The sequence below is a fragment of the Petaurus breviceps genome, unplaced genomic scaffold, assembly GCF_028583685.1.
Source record: "Petaurus breviceps papuanus isolate PSGF00001 unplaced genomic scaffold, PetGlider_PUasm1.0 185, whole genome shotgun sequence".
In the NCBI taxonomy this organism is placed as follows: Eukaryota; Metazoa; Chordata; class Mammalia; order Diprotodontia; family Petauridae; genus Petaurus; species Petaurus breviceps.
The window spans coordinates 36,882,893-36,899,849 of record NW_027185797.1 but is presented as its reverse complement, the minus strand read 5'-3'; the positions used below and the strand labels follow the sequence as shown (position 1 = coordinate 36,899,849).

At 47.4% G+C, this 16,957-nt stretch overlaps 2 long non-coding RNA genes across 2 annotated transcripts in view; both read left to right on the top strand.

Annotated features, from left to right (window-relative positions):
* LOC138161521 (uncharacterized) overlaps positions 1-1,957 on the top strand; it is a 13,936-nt gene extending 11,979 nt beyond the window's left edge. The window contains exon 3 of the long non-coding RNA XR_011168403.1: positions 1,740-1,957. This is a non-coding gene — a long non-coding RNA (uncharacterized lncRNA). The remainder of the gene's footprint in view (positions 1-1,739) is intronic.
* A 7,986-nt stretch (positions 1,958-9,943) lies between these two features.
* The window catches only part of LOC138161520 (uncharacterized), a 66,397-nt gene continuing 59,383 nt past the window's right edge, over positions 9,944-16,957 (top strand). The window contains exon 1 of the long non-coding RNA XR_011168402.1: positions 9,944-10,231. This is a non-coding gene — a long non-coding RNA (uncharacterized lncRNA). The remainder of the gene's footprint in view (positions 10,232-16,957) is intronic.

Below are 16,957 nucleotides of genomic sequence, written 5' to 3'. Positions count from 1 at the left end.
ATACCTATATGCCCAAAGTCACTGTGATCATCCTTCCCCAAAGTGTATAGGGGGTCATGGGAGGACCCCCAAAAGAGGATTGGGTTTGCTCTAAACCAGCTTACCTCCTTCTTGAATCTGCCTTGGTATGAGTTCTCTAAGCCTTCCCTCCCACTTCATGAGCCACAGGGTGGGAGGAACCATCTCCTTGGTAACATTCTGTTCTCCCAGGTGATGGCGTGTCCAATCCTGGGCTTTCTGCTCCCAGCCCATATCCTTAGAAGAGGTTGGAGGCAAAGGGTCCCCAGGCCACAGAAGGCAGGAGAAGCAATGAGCTTGCAAGAGGTGGTTGGGGGAGATGTGGAGTGGGGAGGAGAAGGTTGGGTACTGAGTGAAAGAGGAATAGGGGGCCTTATCAGGGGAAAAGAGTTTAGGGAGGGATAATGGGAAAGAAGGAATATCCAGGGTTAGAGGGTGGGGGAAATAGGGGAAAAGAGGAATAAGGAAGGGTCATGAGAAAGAGACCAATGGGGGCTGTAAGGAGGAAGGGATTAGGGAAGGGAATTGGAGGAGGGAGCATCGAGGGTCAGAGGGAAGCAGGCAGCATAGCCGAAGGGGCAGGGGCACTGTGGGGCAGAGGGCAGCAGTGCCGAAGGGGCAGGGGCACCGTGGGGCAGAGGGCAGCAGTGCCAAAGGGGCAGGGGCATCATGGGACAGAGGGCAGTACTGCCAAAGAGGCGGGGGCACTGTGGGGCAGAAAGCTAGGATTGGGGAAGGGAACTGGAGAAGAGCTGACCTCTGACTCTACACCGTCTCCAGAATGTCACTCTGGCCATGGCAGTGGTCACCATCTTTGCCTCCATTTACTTCTTCCACAAGGTGAGGGGAGCCTGGGGAGCAAAGGACTCCTACTGACCTGTGTGTTTCTGTCCTGTTTCCCCCTCTCTGGGTCTTTTGAGTCCTCTGTTGGGCCCATCTTTAGTTTCTTCCTCTGTGGAGGGATCCCCAGTGAGGGATGTGGAGCTGATTCCAGCTAAGGTCCTCTCCAGCGCTCACTCAAAGCCCATGACCCCGCACATGTGGGGAGGGGGAGGGACCTTAGAGACCCCTTCATTCCAAGCCCCTCACTTTACAGAAAAGGAAATGGAGGCTCACCCGGCCCATTGCTAAGGTCATGTTACTCCTCTACTCAGAATCCTTTCCATGGTTCTGTTTACAATGAATGAAGTTAGATTTTCGTGTCCAGTCCCGATGGCGCGATCCCACAGCCTTCTGAGTGCTATACGTTGGACTGAATTACTCGCCTATTCCCACCTACCCTGGAGCCTGAGATCAGACCAGTCCCCACAAGGGAATTAGCCCCACCCCCTGCCTCAATCCCATACTTAATTAAACCTTTCCCATCCTTCAAGGCCTAACTCAGATGCCACCTCTTCCAGGAAGCCTCCCTTGCCACTGCCCTCGCCCCACACTTCCTAGTGATTTCTATCTTCTCAAGCTTCTTAGTAGCTTTGTCAGACTCCCTCACATAATATCTTGTATTTAGGTACTTAAAATAATCCACCTATTAGACTGGAAACCCCTGGAGGGCAAACCTGCCTTTCATTTTTGCATCTTCAGCATTGGGAATGGGCAGCCTTGCACACAGCCGTTGACTATCTGTTTGTGTCAGTGTCTCAAGATTGAGGCTGCAAGGACAGAGAGACACTGTCTCCCCAGGTCCCTGTCAACTGCTGCCTTTATCTCTGTCTCCATCCCAGGCCCAGAAATGAGAAGATTTTGGGACCCTCAGACCTGAAGACCACACTCCCACTCTGAATAATGGGCCTGGCCTCTTGGACTAAATAAATGTGACGGGCCTATCCCGCCTGGTTCCTTCACTCCTTTCCTTAAAGACTCATCCCAACAGAGCTTCCTGTGAGAGGGGTATGTGTGTGTATATGTGTGTGCATGTGTGTGTGTGCATACATGTATGTGTGCACGTGTGTGTGTATTTGGGGGGAGGGATTCCAAGGGGATCTGAAGATAAGGTTCCTGAACCTGGGTCCCTGGGGTGGGGAAGGGGTGGTGAGTTCAGAAAGGCAAAGATCTGGACTGAAGGTGGCAGATCTGGAAAGGCAAAGATCTGGACTGAAGGTGGCAGAGTATCCAAAGTCACAGTTAATTTTGCACTAATTTTCCTAGACTATTGCTGTCCCCCTGTGGCCATTTAGGGTATGTGGCTAATATGTCTCTGGGCATTGGTGGATGTAGGGAGGAGGGAGAAGGAGGGAGAGAGAGAGAGAGAGAGAGACAGGCAGACAGAGAGAGAGAGAGGTAGAGAGACAGACAGAGAGACAGAGAGAGAGAGAGAGGTAGAGAGACAGACAAAGAGAGACAGAGAGAGAAGAGAGGGAGAGACAGAAGAGAGAGGGAGGGAGAGAGAGACAGAGAGAGAGAGACAGAGAGAGAGGAGAGAGGGAGAGAGGAGCATGGCTAGCACCTCCAGAATCTAAGAGCTGGGAGGAAGCTTGAAGGTCCCCTAGTTCAATCCTATGATTTTGTAACTGAGAACAGAGAGGACCAGAGCAGGTCAATAGCCAACTCAAGGTGGCCTGGCAGAGGCGGCCTCTGAACACGGGCTGAGAGGCCATAGATGAAAGAGAAGGGAAGGTGGCCTGTTCCTGGGCAGTGTTGAGGAGACCCTGGCTCAGATGAACACTCATCACCAGGCAGCCCTATCGCTTGCTGACTGGGTCTGTTCAGGATCAGTAACTGACATTCATACCACATTTTATGGCTACCAGAGATCTATATCCCTTATTTCAATGGTTCTTTCTCACAACCTCATGAAGTAGCTAGACTAGGAGTTATTATCAATGTTCCACATTTGAGGAAACTGAGGCATAGAGAGCTAAGGACTTACCAGGTGGTGAGTAGCAGAGCTGAGCTTTGGATCCAGGTTTCCTGATGCTGGGTCTGATGCTTCTCCCATTGCAGGGTGACTGAGTGTTCCACTTTGGCTCCCACTTGGGCCTGAGATAGAGAATGGAAACAGGAGCGATGAAGGTGGACAGAGGGTGGTGGGTACCACATTCCAGGATGGGTCAAAGGGGCAGTGGGAACAGCATTAGTCAAGAAGAGCTAGGTTCTAGTCCTATTTCCGACACTATGTTCTGGAGCAAACTTGGGCTGCTTCCCAGGATCCAGAGTTGGAAAAGCCCTCCATGACTGTCTAGTCCAATTGCTTCATTTTTATAGATGAAAGAACTGAAGCCCAGAAAAGAGAAGGGGCTCACCGAAGGTCACACAGCTTACTAAGTGTGGAGGCAAATATGAAACCCACTCAAGACTGATGGCTCATGGTGTGTTAAAGGATGTTCTTTCTGCAAAACTTTATTAAGAAGGTGACTTCTTTACCCTGAAAAGGCCTTTTCCAAGAATTTGGGGACTTGTGGCTTCCATAGGCATATCTTCCATGATTAGGCTTGACATGGGAACACAGCCCCATGTCTGACACCAGCAAGACAGTGTGGTCAGGACATTGGTAGAACTGGGGAGTATGTGTTAGCCCTCCACATTCCCACTGCACCAGTTGGAACTGTTTTGAGCAAGGAGGCGTTGGTAAGGAACTGCGGTAGGTGGGGTTAACTTTGCCCCTTGGTGATTGATCTGGGATCCAGCTGTGCCTTCTGGATGACAGGAATAGAAAACCAACTTTGTTTTGAGGACTTTGTCAGATCTGAGGAGTCCCAGATTCCCTAGCGAACCTCCTTTCTGATTGCTTTTGAGACATTAATTGGCTTTCATTCTCTGGTCTGCTGTTGAGGGACCTGTTTTTACCTGATAGCCTTTGCAATCAGAGATCAATGCTGCACTAAGACTTTTGGGACAACCTATGTATTTTTACTGAATCAATTGTTTGTTTTAACTCTTTCAGTCAAAGGCATCAATTCCTCCAGATGGAGACCCTCAACTGAGACAAATGGTGACAATGATAAGCTATGGCACATTGACCCCTCTTTGAAAGAGCTGTGGATGATGGAGAGAGGGTGGTAGTTCTTTGGCTGGTGGGCCAGGCCATACTGACATAGTAGTGATACAGAGTAAGACCTGGTATCAATGTAATCCTCCTGCTAGGCTATATGCAAGATGTTTGTGACCGCTTAGCCGCTTTAATTCAGATGGTCCATACCGGAGATGGGGACCAGTGACAACCAGTGACGGTGGAAATATTTTAATCCATTCAGTGGGCCTGATGCTCTCAGTGCTGTTCCTGGCCATCACACTTACTTTATCCCATATACTTTTAATAAACTGTCCTTATATCCTCTTTCCCACTATTTAAAAAGGATTGTTTATATTTTTTTATATTTTATTTTAATTTGCTCCAAGCTCACTTCCCAGCTTAGAATTATTTTGAGATTATTGACTAAGATGTTCCAGAAAATTGTTTGGACCTTCTCATCAAGTGTTGGGATGTAGAGGAAGATTGGGTTGACTCTTGGGGTGTTGCAGCTGTGGTGACCACAGTCCCGCCCTCTGCTCTGTCTCCTGACTCAGTCCTGCCTGGAGTGTTTTTAGGCTTACTTTAGTTTGAATTATAAAAATTTTGGCCTGGGAGTGGAAAGTTGGTCAGAAGCAATTTCCAAAGGTCATACAGCCTGCAGGGTGTTTCCTTTAGTTCCTGACCTTGGGAGGAAATTATGTTCCATATCCTTTTCACTTTTGTATTATGTTTTGTATTTACGTTTCTTTCAATTTATTTTCATTCTTGGGTGTGTTTTATTTGTATCATATATATTCATATTTTATTAGAGTATTCATTAGAGTATTAAGAAAACTTTAATCAGACTTTTATAGTTCAGGAGTGCCTATTAAATTTTTTCTCATATTTTATTTTATTTTTTCCCCACTCTATTAAATTATTTATTTTTAGTTTTCAGCATTCACTTCTGTTAAGTTTTAAATTTTCTGCCCCTGCCTCCCCAAGGTGGTATGCAGTTTGGCATGGGCTCTACACAGGCATTCCTATTAAACCCATTTTCACATTAGTCATGCTGCATAGAAGAATTATAACGAATGAGAAAAACCATGAGAAAGAAAAAAAATGAAACAAAACAATCAGCCCATGAGTAGCGTCTGCACCTCCAGCCTGGACAAAATGGGGAGACACAGTCTTTAAAAAAAAAATTCCAGTCTACAAAAGTATCTCTCCCTCTTTCCAAACCAGTTATGGTTCTTAATTAGACTCATATTTTGTGGAAACAGTATTCCAGGCCTATCCTTTTGTGTTGTGCTTCCAGAACTTGACATTACTGAAAAGGGTTGTGGGGAGATGAGACATCACTGCCCTGACAATGGGAAAGTGTCTTCTTCTTCTTTAAATTTAATTTAATTTTTATTTTCCGTTCCAAATTTTTTTTCCCTCCCTTTCTCCTCTCCCTTTTCCATCTATTGAGATGAGAAAATAGAACTATACAAATATATTTTTATTTTACATAAAAATGTTATATGAATTATTCTATACATTATAGATATTATATATTATAGAAAATAACAACTGGCAAGCTGGGTGGTGTAGTAAATAGAATTCTGGAGTCAGGAGGACTTGAGTTCAAACGTGACCCCAGACACTTATTAGCTGTGTGACCTTGGGCAAGTCACTTAACCTCTGCTTGCCTCTGTTTCCTTATCTGTAAAATGGGAATAATAATAGCACCTAGCTCCCAAAGCTGTCATGAGGATCAAATGAGATAATCATTGTAAACTTCTTGGCACAGTGACTGGCATATAGTAAGTCCTAAATCACTGTTAGCTATTATATAAATATAGATATGCACACACACATTCAAAATGCCTTCTCTTATTAATCATGTTCCTCTCCTCACCCTACCACCCCACCCACACACACAAAATAAAACCCAGAAAGAAAAAGGAAGAAATGGAATAAAATCTTCCTTAATCTACACCGAGTCTATCATTTCCCTATCTGGAGGCAAGCAGCATGTTTCACGATGAGTCTTTTGGAATTGGGGTGCGTTGTTGTGATGATCAGAGTTACTTACTAAGGCTTTTTAAAGTTGATTATCTATAAATATTGCTGCTACTGCATAAATGATCCTCCTGGTTCCACTCACTTAGCTCATACCAGTCTTTCCATATTTTTTGGGAAACTATTCTCTTTAGCATTTCTTATAGCACAATACTATTGTATCACAGTCAAATATCATAATGTGTTCAGTCATTTCCCAAATGATGGCATTTCCTCAATTTCCAATTCTTTGTTGTCACCACAAAAAAATTGCTGCTGTAAATATTTTTGTACATATGGTTCTTTTACTCTTTGGGGTATATATAGATGTCATAGCAATATCACTGGGTTAAAGGGTATGGATAGTTGAGTAGTTTGGGGCTCTAGTTTCAAATTGTTCTTCAGAATGGCTGGACCAGTTCACAACTCTACCAACAATAGTGTCTCTATTTTCTGGCATCTCCTCCAGCAAGCATCGTTTTCCTTTAATTATCATCTTAGTCAATCTGATGGGTGTGAGGTGACTCCTCAGAATTGTTTCAATTTACTTTTTTCTATTAATGTTTTAGAACATTTTTTTCATATGGTTATTCATAGCTTAGATTTTTTCCTCTGAAAAATGCCTGTTCATATCCTTTGACCATTTATCAACAGGGGAATGGCTCTTATTCAGAAAGTATCCTTCTTGTGGGAAACATTGCTTTTCTGGCAGAACAAAAGAAGGACCCTGTTCAGCATTTTCTAATCAATTTTGGTTTCCATGCTTTTCATTTTTTCCTCCATAAAGCTGCTGAAGTGGTTTTCCCAAAGTTCAAGACTATGTCACTCTGTAAGTCAGTAAAACTTCAAGGACTCCCTATTGCCTCTAGGATCAGATACAAGCTTCTCTATTGAACTTTTGAAAACCTTTCACAATCTGGCCTGAATCTACCTTCCTAACACTATTATCTTTCTCTGTTTCTACTTGATATCCATCTGATTGGATTTTTTGCAGTTCCTCTCACATGACAAAGCATCGTTAAAGCATCTCCACCTCTAAATGTCTTATCCTTTCCCACCTCCACACCTTTGCACAAGCTGTACCCCAGTGTTTAGGTTTTTCTCATCCCACACAGGTTTCCTTCTTTCAAAATCTTTTCCAAGTTATATCTTCTACATGTAAACTTTGCTTCCTCCCTCCCAGATGCTAGTGCTTGCCCCAAAAATATTATGTTGTATTTATTTTGTTATGTTTTCAATTATAGATATGTTTTCTTCTTCCTTGAGATTAGATACTTTCATTTTTTTTTTTTGTTTGTATCCCCAGCATCTAGCACCTCTTTCTCAGCTCTGGGAAGAAAAACGATAAAGTTGTCATGTCCAAGGCACTTTTCTTCTCTTGTGGTCACAAGAAATAAAGAATGCCCTGGCCAATCAAGAGACATGCAGACCACCCAATTTTTCCACACCCTAGGGTTCTGTGGCGCCATTGGGGTGTCCATTCAGTCCCTGAAACAGATCTCAATCCTTCAACAACTTTGGGACTCACAGGGGCTGAAAAAATTCCTTGTCTGGTAGTATAAGCCACTTTACATTCAACTAAGCTGGTACTTAGATGGTGTCATGGACTAAGGAATGTGGGACCATATTCAAAGTGAAAGAAATTATTATTATTAACCAATGGTTTGGGGAGATTCAGATTTCCCTTTTTAAACTCTCATTTCAAGATTTTAGTCTCTGAAGGTTGAGCTAACCTTCTTCCTTACTCAGTAAGTGGGGCAGCCATGGTGCTATGCTCAGGCTGGGATGGGGCACAGATTCTTTGAAGAGATTGCCCAAGGGGAGGGAAGGGGGGACTTAGATGTGGGTGACACAAAGTTCAGGTCCAGACCCTCATTGATTGTTAACCAATCAGAGCTGATTGCCATCCTCTTCCAAAAGAACATATAAGCTGTGAGCCCTCTGCCATGATGGAATTTGGTCTAAGAAAGAGATGGCCAAATGTCCATCCTTTTATGAAAATGCTGGCATTATTAATAAACTGATTAAATTACCCAGACATCGTGTCTCTTGAACCTTTTAAATTGCCACACAAGCTTGGTAGGTAAGATTTGCCTTCAAGAATTCATGTGTCATAAGGAAGTACCAGGGAAAGATATGAACAGAGGATTAACTCTGTGGACACTACAATAATCCTTCATGTGAATACCTAACCTGCTTTCTTAGAAAAGTAATGTGACAGAATCTACAGTGCTCTGATAGATCAATGTATCAACACTGATTATTGTTCTGTCTTGTCCAACTCTCCATGACCCCAGTTGGGGTTTTCCTGGCAAAGATACTGCCGTGGTTTGCCATTTCCTCCTCCAGCTCATTTGACAGATGAGGAAACTGAGGCAAGCAGAGTTAAGTGAATTGTCCAGGGTCACACAGGTGGTAAGTGTCTGAGACAAGATTTGAACTCAGGAAGATGAGTTTTTCTGACTCCAGGCCTGAACTGCTATCTACTATAACACCTAGCAGCCAACATTTATTAAACTCCTCCTATTTACCAGGCACTGTACTAAGAGCTGAACGTACAAAGAGAGGCAAAAGACAGCCCTTGACCTTTCACAATCTAATGGTGGGGACAATATGCAGACAACTATATACCAAGCAAGCTGTACACAGGAAAAATAGGTCATAATTAACAGAGGGAAGACACTAGCACTAAAGGGGTTTGGAAAAGGCTTCCAGTAAATGAGGGGATTTTAGCCGGGACTTAAAGACATCCAGGGAAGTCAAGTCTGCACTATGCAACCAAAAGAATTAGGGGTTAAGACTAAAATGAAAGTGGGAGGCTAGGTGGTGCAGTGAGGAAAGCGCCTACCTGAGTTCGGTTCCGGCCTCAGACACTTAACACCCACACAAAAAACTAGCCGTGTAACCTTGGGCAAGTTACTTAACCCCAATTGCCCTACAAAAGGCAAAAAACAAAACAAAACAAAAAGACTAAAACGAAGGAGAGTGGTAGAGACACTGGCATGTTCTGTGAAGCTGGAAGCAACAGAGTAACCGATGAGCATAATGGCCTGAGCTTAAGCCAGGAGAAAGAATAACAAAGAAGGCTTATTCCTGCCCGTGGTGGGAAAGCAAGGGGCCAACCACTGATGCCATAACTTGCTAAATGCCGATGGGTCTCAGGATTCCCCACCAGGTGTTGCTGGGGATACAAGCCTTTGTTCAAGATGTCCAAACTGAAGACATTTTGGATGGATGCTGACGGATGAAGGACTGAAATCTCTAAGAACCATACAAATTGTCTTAAGGCATAGAAATGGGCAGATCCCTCCTCTGGCCAGAACTTCTAGTTCTCCACTGCTCCGGGGCAGGGGCCAGGGGGTAGGGTGTGGGGGTCCTCTGAGCAAACGCCCACACAGGAGGCGATGGGCCATAGCGAGAGAGATGGGAGTTAGGACACCAGCCGTGTGGACTTGGGAAAAACACCTGACTTTAAGGGCCTGTGCTGCTGCTGATCTGCGAAGGGCTTCAGTGGAAGGAGCTTCCAAACTAGCAAAATCCCAGGTTCTGGCGATGATGCCGTGTTTGCCCACGGACAAGTTTGTGTGTTCATGTCCATGGGATATATGTCATGCCCATGACCTTTGGTGTCCATATATACGTGCGTGTCAGTGACTCTGGACTTGTCTATCACCGTCCAGGTGTCTTGGATTAGGAGTCAGGAGGTCTGGGTTCTACTTTGACTCTATTCTTGCCCTGTCATCTTGGACAAGCATGTTTGCCCTCTGACCCTTCTTTCCTTGTCAAAAATAGAGCTTGAAAGGCTAGACTGTGAGTTCCCTAAGGGAAATGTTCCTATTTAAACTCTGGCATCTCCACCAACGCAAGCCGTGTTTCGTATACAGTAGCTGCTTGAGCAATGTTTGTGGAATGATTAAGTGAACGAGGTCGCAGCAGTCCACAGACACAATCACGCGGCTCCCACCCACAGTAAGGTGATTTCTTCACACGTCCCGAATCTTCTACATTATTTCTTCATTGGGTAACCAAGCTTCTCACCCCCTCCGTCATTAGCAGGATGCTTGTGCGGGCAGGCACCCAGGGCTCTGCCCAGCCAACCTCGCCCGCCCCTCCGTACCAGCACGGAGCCCGGTGTGCCCATCAGCCAGCAGGAAGAAGAGACGAGGAGCTGATAAGATGGGACAACAAACTGCCTTCCGCTTAGAACCACCCCGAGCCGGAGTCCTGGGGTCTCAGCAGGTGAAGCGCTAGGCTTGGATCAGGAAGATTCTGGACCCCCACCCCACGGCGTGCGTCCACGCGGGGAGCCGTGCACGAGGGCAAAGGGGGCGCTCCTGGGGTCGGGGAGGGGGTGTTGGTGCAGTGCTGGTACACAGTAGGCGCTACATAAATGTTGGCTATAGGCTGCTCTCCCAGCCCGGGATGGTCTGCCCTTGACCTTCTGCTGGCCTTGGACCAGTCGCATACCCTTTCTGGGCCCTCAGTTTCCCCTTCTGTAAAACGGGGGGTGGGGTTCTAGCTCGCTTCTCGGTAACTCAGAGGTGGCTTTGTTCTAGGAAAAAGGGATGGGGGAGGAAAGAGCGTAAGATTTGGTGGCGCAGGCGCGCAAAAAAGCTCCTACCCCCGTCACCCCCCGCGGGGAAGAGGAGAAGAATCCATTGAGAGGAGGCGGGTCCTCCAACGGCCTAGACAGACCCAGAGACTGCGCGCACGCGCAGTAGTGGTGTTCTTGGGCCTCCTGGTGGAATCCCCGGGAGGAGTGAGGAAGGGCAACGGCACCCTAGGTGACCATCTCACGGACCTAGGGGACCAGAGCGAGCGGGAGAGTTGTGTTGTTTGTCCTTCGTTTTCGAAGAGGAAAGTTAGGTGAGCAGTGCAGGCCGTGACCACAAAGCCTAAAGACGTGACTGCGCCTGCGCGCGAACATGGGCGCGCCGAGAGCGAGGAGGATGGGGCGGAGGGAGGGTGTGCAGGATCTCCGCCAATCAGAAGTCACTCTGGATAGCATGCCTAGAACCAATGAGCGAGCGACTGGGACCCGTATGGCCCGCCCTGGAGGACCAGAGTCTGCGTCGTTCCCATGGCAACAGTACACGCCCAAACGTTCGGGGCCCTAGCGTGAGCCTGTTGACTTCGTTCTCGGGGTCTTCATTATAAACGCAGCTGGAAGGGACCCCAGAGGCCAGGGAAGCCAGCCCCCTCTTTTTTACAGGCCGGGAAACCGAGGCTTTGGGTCAGCCAGCCAACATGTGTTAAGCATCCAGCACAGATGCAAAGAAGAGGGAGCGGCGCGGGGGGCTCCTGAGGCCCCTCCCGGCTCGGTGGGATAAGGCGCCTTGTCATTCCACAGAAATAGGGCAAAAAGCCCGGCTTTATTAAACATTAGTGAGCCCTCGGGTCATGGGGGCTTTGGCAAGAGTAGAAGGCAGTAAATGGACTTCAATGCCACCAAGTAGAAGTTATTAAATGCCCACTCCGTGCCAGGCCGGCTGGGCGGCTCAGAGCATCAGGCCTGGAGTCAGAAGACCTGAGTTCAGATTCGGCCCCCAGACTTCTTGGCTGTGTGACCCTGGACAAGTCATTTCACCCTGTTTGCCTCAGTTTCCTCATCTGTAAAATGAGCTGGAGAAGGAAATGGTAGAAACTATTTCAGTATCTCTGCCAAGAGAACCTCAAATGGGGTCCCGGAGAGTCGGACCCTACTGAACAACAAACGTGCGCGGCTGAGCACACAAAGTCAGGATGGAAGTCTCTCTGAAGGGTTTTGCGTTCTGTTGTGGGAAAATGACACCCATGTCACCTAGGAATCGAGAAGCTTATGGAGAACAGCCAAAGCAAGGAGGGAGGGGGAAGAGGGGGGAGGGAGAGGAGGAGAGAGGGGGAGGGAAGGAGGAGGGAGGAGGGGGGGGGGGGGGGGGGAGGGGGAGGAGAGGGAGGAGAAAGGGGGAGGAGGCAGCAGTGCTCCAAAGAGGGCTCCTTTAGGATTAGGTCCTGGGGCCGCGCTTTGCGCGTGCTCACCTCCAGTGGGGAGGAGCTGGGCAGGGAGGGCACTGCGGGCACCGCAGGTATCTCCACCCGGTGCAGGCTGGCCCCGGCCCGTAGAGCGCGCGGCTCGGGCGCCTCCTCCCCGGTTCTCGCAGGGCTCTCAGCTTTGACGTGTTCGGGCGCTTGCCCACAGGGAGGCACTCGCGCCCTTGCCCCAGATGCCCATGGTCCCCGAGCTCCGTGGCCGCTGCTTTAGCTGAGCTGGGCCGGGCATTGGCGGTGCTTTGGCCATCGGGCGGACCTTTAACGTGCCTTCGCAGAAAGGGAGCGGAAGGAGCCGGGGGAAGAGCCCGGCCTCGGGAGCCGTGGAGTCACCGAATCCCGGGATGGAGGGTTGGAAGGGCTCCATCCATCACCAAGTGTGATCGTCCTGATTGTGGATGAGGATGGGCAGTGAAGGAAGGGGGAGCCCCGCAATGCGAGATGTCCGATGTACTCTGAGGTGTCAGTGACCACGGCCGGCTTACTGCCCGCGGTTCACAGACCCTCCCAGAGCCCGGGGAGAGGTTTTAGGGGGTCTGTGATCTTGGATAGAAAAAAGAAGTTACATCAATACAATCACTTTCCTTTGTAATCTTATTTATTTTATGTATTTAAAAACACAACTCTGAGAAGGGGTCCATAGGCTTCACAAGACTGGCGAAGGGGTCCATAGTACCGGAAAGGTTAAGAACCCCAGCTCTAAGGGGTCCATAGCACCGGAAAGGTTAAGAACCCCAGCTCTAAGGTCAGCCATATATGGCATCTACTATTTATCTACATTGGAATGTAAGCTCCTGGAAGGCAGGGAATGTTTTTCCTTTCTTTGTATGTACCCCCAGGGCTTAGCTCAGGGTCTGGTACTAGGGGTAGATTCCAAATAAATGCTGCTCGGTTCAAAGATTCATCCACACCACTCCACTCCGAGATGTGGCTGTGGTCGCTAGCCCTCCCTTTCTTTGCCCTCTGTCTGATGCTCTTCTGGGTAACAGAGCCGCCCTGGGCTGTGGCAAGTTTCACTGTCAACCAGACCTGAACCCACCTAACCAATAAGGTAATGTTAACTTCATTAACCTTATTAACATCCAGCCTGTACCTCCCTGTCCTGCCTACGAGGATATCGTGGTAGACTCCATCAAATGCCTTGTGAAGATGCCCTTGATCCCACATAATAACATAACTCAAAAAAAAGATTGCCTAGTGACTTGTCCTTCACCAACATACTGTGGCTTGCGGGGCTCAGCCCTTTCTAACTGCTCACAAACGGCTGCCATTCAAACTGTCTTCCTTGACTGTGGCCCTGAGTCTATCTTTGACCCTTCTTTCTTCTTTATTTTCCCTCCCCTCCCCCCCCCAATCAATTGAGTTTTTTTAAGTTGTTTTTTTTACATTACATTTATTTCCAAATATTTTCCTCCCTCACAAGAGCCTCTTATAAGAAAGAGTTGGGAGAAAAAAGAAAATAAAGTTCAGCAAAATTAACCAATATTATTAATTTTAACACACAGTTAACAATCAATTCCTGCTAATCGTGCCTCTGATTTTGGCATTTCTTGTCTCCCTTTTTCTCTCTTTCCCACTGTGACTACCATGTTACAGGACCCATCAACACCTCCATGGACTATTGCAGTGACTTTTCCATGGTGCTCTGCTTCCTCTCTCCTCTCTCTCAGCCACCCTGTCGATCTCTGTCTTGGTCATCTTCCCTGTGAATAGGTCTGGACATATCATTCCAAGGAACGGAAAGCTTCATATGGTTCCCCATTTTGTATTTGTCCCTCTGGGATTCAAGACTTCCACCATCTTGTCTACATAACTTTTCCAGTCTTATCTCGACTATGACTTCCCTCCAGGAATTCTGTACTATGTCCAGACTGGACTGTTCTCAGTCCTCCATCCACCCCTCACCCTAGATAAACCCTGTGCTCTCATTCCCCTGCTAACTTTACTGACATTGCTTCCTATGTCTAGGAGAATCTCCCTCTTCACCAGTTTAATTCCTATCCATTATTTAAAGACTAACTCAAATGCCATCTTTTGGAAGCTTTCCCTGGTCCTTCCTAGTGAGTGACAACCCTTGACTACCCCTCTAATGCCCATATGTGATATTGTTCCTTTAGGCTCTCTGTTGGTGCTGTTTATTAGACTCTAAGCTAGTTTGGGAGAGGACAGTGTTTTATCTACATTTTGCATTTATCTCCTCAGCAAAAATGTTAATTCTGGATCACACAATAAGTGTGATCTGCCCACCAGGGACCTGATGAATGTGTGCCATGTCATGTGTTTTAGCATGAGGACTCTTGGTGGAGAAATTGAAAGCAAACTGATTGATTCTGGACTTGAGCCCCTTTGTAATCAAAGTGTCTAACCGAGCAGAGCTCTTCCCCCTTCCTCCAGTGGGCATCTTTTTGCTTTTGGGATAGCCCAAGGCTTTTGAGATTGTCCTTAGCATTCTAGGTTTGTGGGTTCCCAGACCAATCTTTTGGAATCATTCTCAGATCCATTTCTTAGTTCTGACTTCTGCATGCATCTTTTAAAGATCTGCATTGGCCAGTAAGCACTCTGATTCAATGGCTTAAGCCAGTTTCCCTCTTTCTTCCTCCAGAGAAATGCTTATTTTGTGTCACAGAATCCATCCCTGAGTGCCTCTCAGCCCCCTTTCGACTTTCCCTGAAGGATCTTAGGCTAAAAGACTTTAACTATCTCTTCTCTGAAATCTACTGGCTTCATATTTGGGGTATGTTTTTGGACTTTTGTGGCCCTAGTAGTGTGCTGGTAAAAAGCACAACATGTTTTACAGTTGAATGATCAATATTTTCTCAAGTCCAGAAACCAACAGAACAATAAATCAAGTCTAGATTTGAAGTGGCCAGTGCTCACATTGGAAAGTAATGCTCTCTAGAGCTTCCCCTAGGGCTTAGTACAATGGTTGACATACAGTAGGTGCCTAATAAATGCTGAGTGATTGATTGGAGCAGTTCCAACTCACCTCTGTTTGTCCCTCTTCTTTATTTTGAACTTTAAAATGGAGGGATCTCATTTACTGTCTAAGTATCTATCCCTGCCTTAGTTTACCTCAGTTTCAGGGTCTCTGTTTTCTCTGTTGCTCAAGCAAAGACTGGTAATGGTGGAAAGTACCCAGGACTTGGTAGCTAGGCAGTGTAGTGGATAGAATGCCAGGTTTGGAGTAAGGAAGACCTGAGTTCAAATCCAGCCTCAGACACTTATTAGCTGTATGACCCTGGGAAAGTCACTTAACCTTGTTTACCTCAGTTTCATCTATAAAATGGCAAACCTCTGCAGCATCTCTGCCAAGAAAACTCCAGATGGGGTCACAAAGAGTCAGATACAGCTAAATAGCAACAACATCATCAAACCCAGGGCTTGAGAATGGTGGAGGGAATCAAGGAGGCCCAATTTTGCTGTGGGACATAGAACAAATTGCGTGTCCTTTCTGGATCTCACTTTCCTCACCATGTTTAAAAACAAACGGGAGCTGGACTGGTGACCCATGAGGTTCCCTGGAGGGCACCACAGCCGTGCAGCTGGGAACGTTCCACAAAGCCGTGTCCCTTTGTGTCTTTATTTACTGGGGGAGGGCTCGCCTTTAGCCCCATCATGCCCTGCCAGGAGCAGCACAGCTGGTTGGAGGCTAGTCCAGAGGAGGGCGGGCAGAGCCACAAGGGGCTAGAGACAGCACATAGAGGAATCCCATGAAAAGACCCAAGTGGGATCAGAGGATAGAAGGTGCTCAGACACAGATGCAGACCCTCTGATCTTTAGTGGGTGTGTTAAGGAGGCTGCGGCAATGTCTGGGGGGCATCGCTGTGGATCTTCCATGTTGGCACCAAGGTGCCATTTCCAAAGGACAGCCCAGGAGGAGGGCGCACATCTGCATTGGCAGCCCTTCCTCTGATGATGTGCTGAGGTTCCTTTTTGAGGTTCAGCATGAGACCTTCCTGTATTCAGTGCTGGATGCAGCATTTGAGGGATGTGATGGTGGGGAGGGTAGTCCTAGGAGCGGGTACAGACACCCCCTGCCTCGTTTCACTCTTACGAATGGACACAGACACCTCCTGCCTGGCATCAATCCTAGGAGTGGGCACAGATACCTCCTGCCTGGCGTCAATCCTAGGAGTGGACACAGACACTCCCTGCCTGGTTTCAGTTTTAGGAGTGGACACGGACACTCCCTGCCTGGTTTCAGTCCTAGGAGTGGACACGGACACCCCCTGCCTGGTTTGAGTCTTAGGAGTGGACATGGACACCCCCTGCCTGGTTTCAGCCCTAGGAGTGGGCACAGACACTCCCTGCCTGGTTTCACAGGCATCCCTGGCTCCTTTTGGTCCTTAGAGCATGCACACATTTTCTTTGCTCCAGGAACAATGTTGTTGGGCAAGAGTGCTTCCAAACATGAGCAGTGAGGATGTTTAGGAGATGAGACCATGCTCTGTGAGGACTAGAGAAAAGTAGACTTCTGAAGGCCATGATACCTGTCTTCTAGCACTGGAACGTCGTGTGGAATAGATTTTAGATTTGTCTGTGGCTCCAGAGGGCCAAACCAGGAATGGTGGTGGAGACTGTGGAGGCTGATTTTGACTTGATTTCTGGGAATAACTGAACCAAACCTTCTAACAATGAGGACTGCCTGGAAGCAGAAGGGGATGCTTTGCAGAGTTTCCTAGGATCCTCATCATATACTGGAAGCACCTTAGAGGGTGTCTAATCCAAACCCCTCATTTTCCAGATGAGGCCCAAAGATGGGACTTGACTTCCCAAGGTGACACAGGCCATAGGTCAGGGAGAGCCAGGATTCACATCTAAGTCTTCCGACAAATTGGGTGTTCCTTCTGCTGTTCCACCAAGGGGCAGGTAGTGAGTTCCTCTTCTCTCTACCTTCAAGCAGAAACTGGCTGGCCACTTGGCAGGATGTTGGAGAGA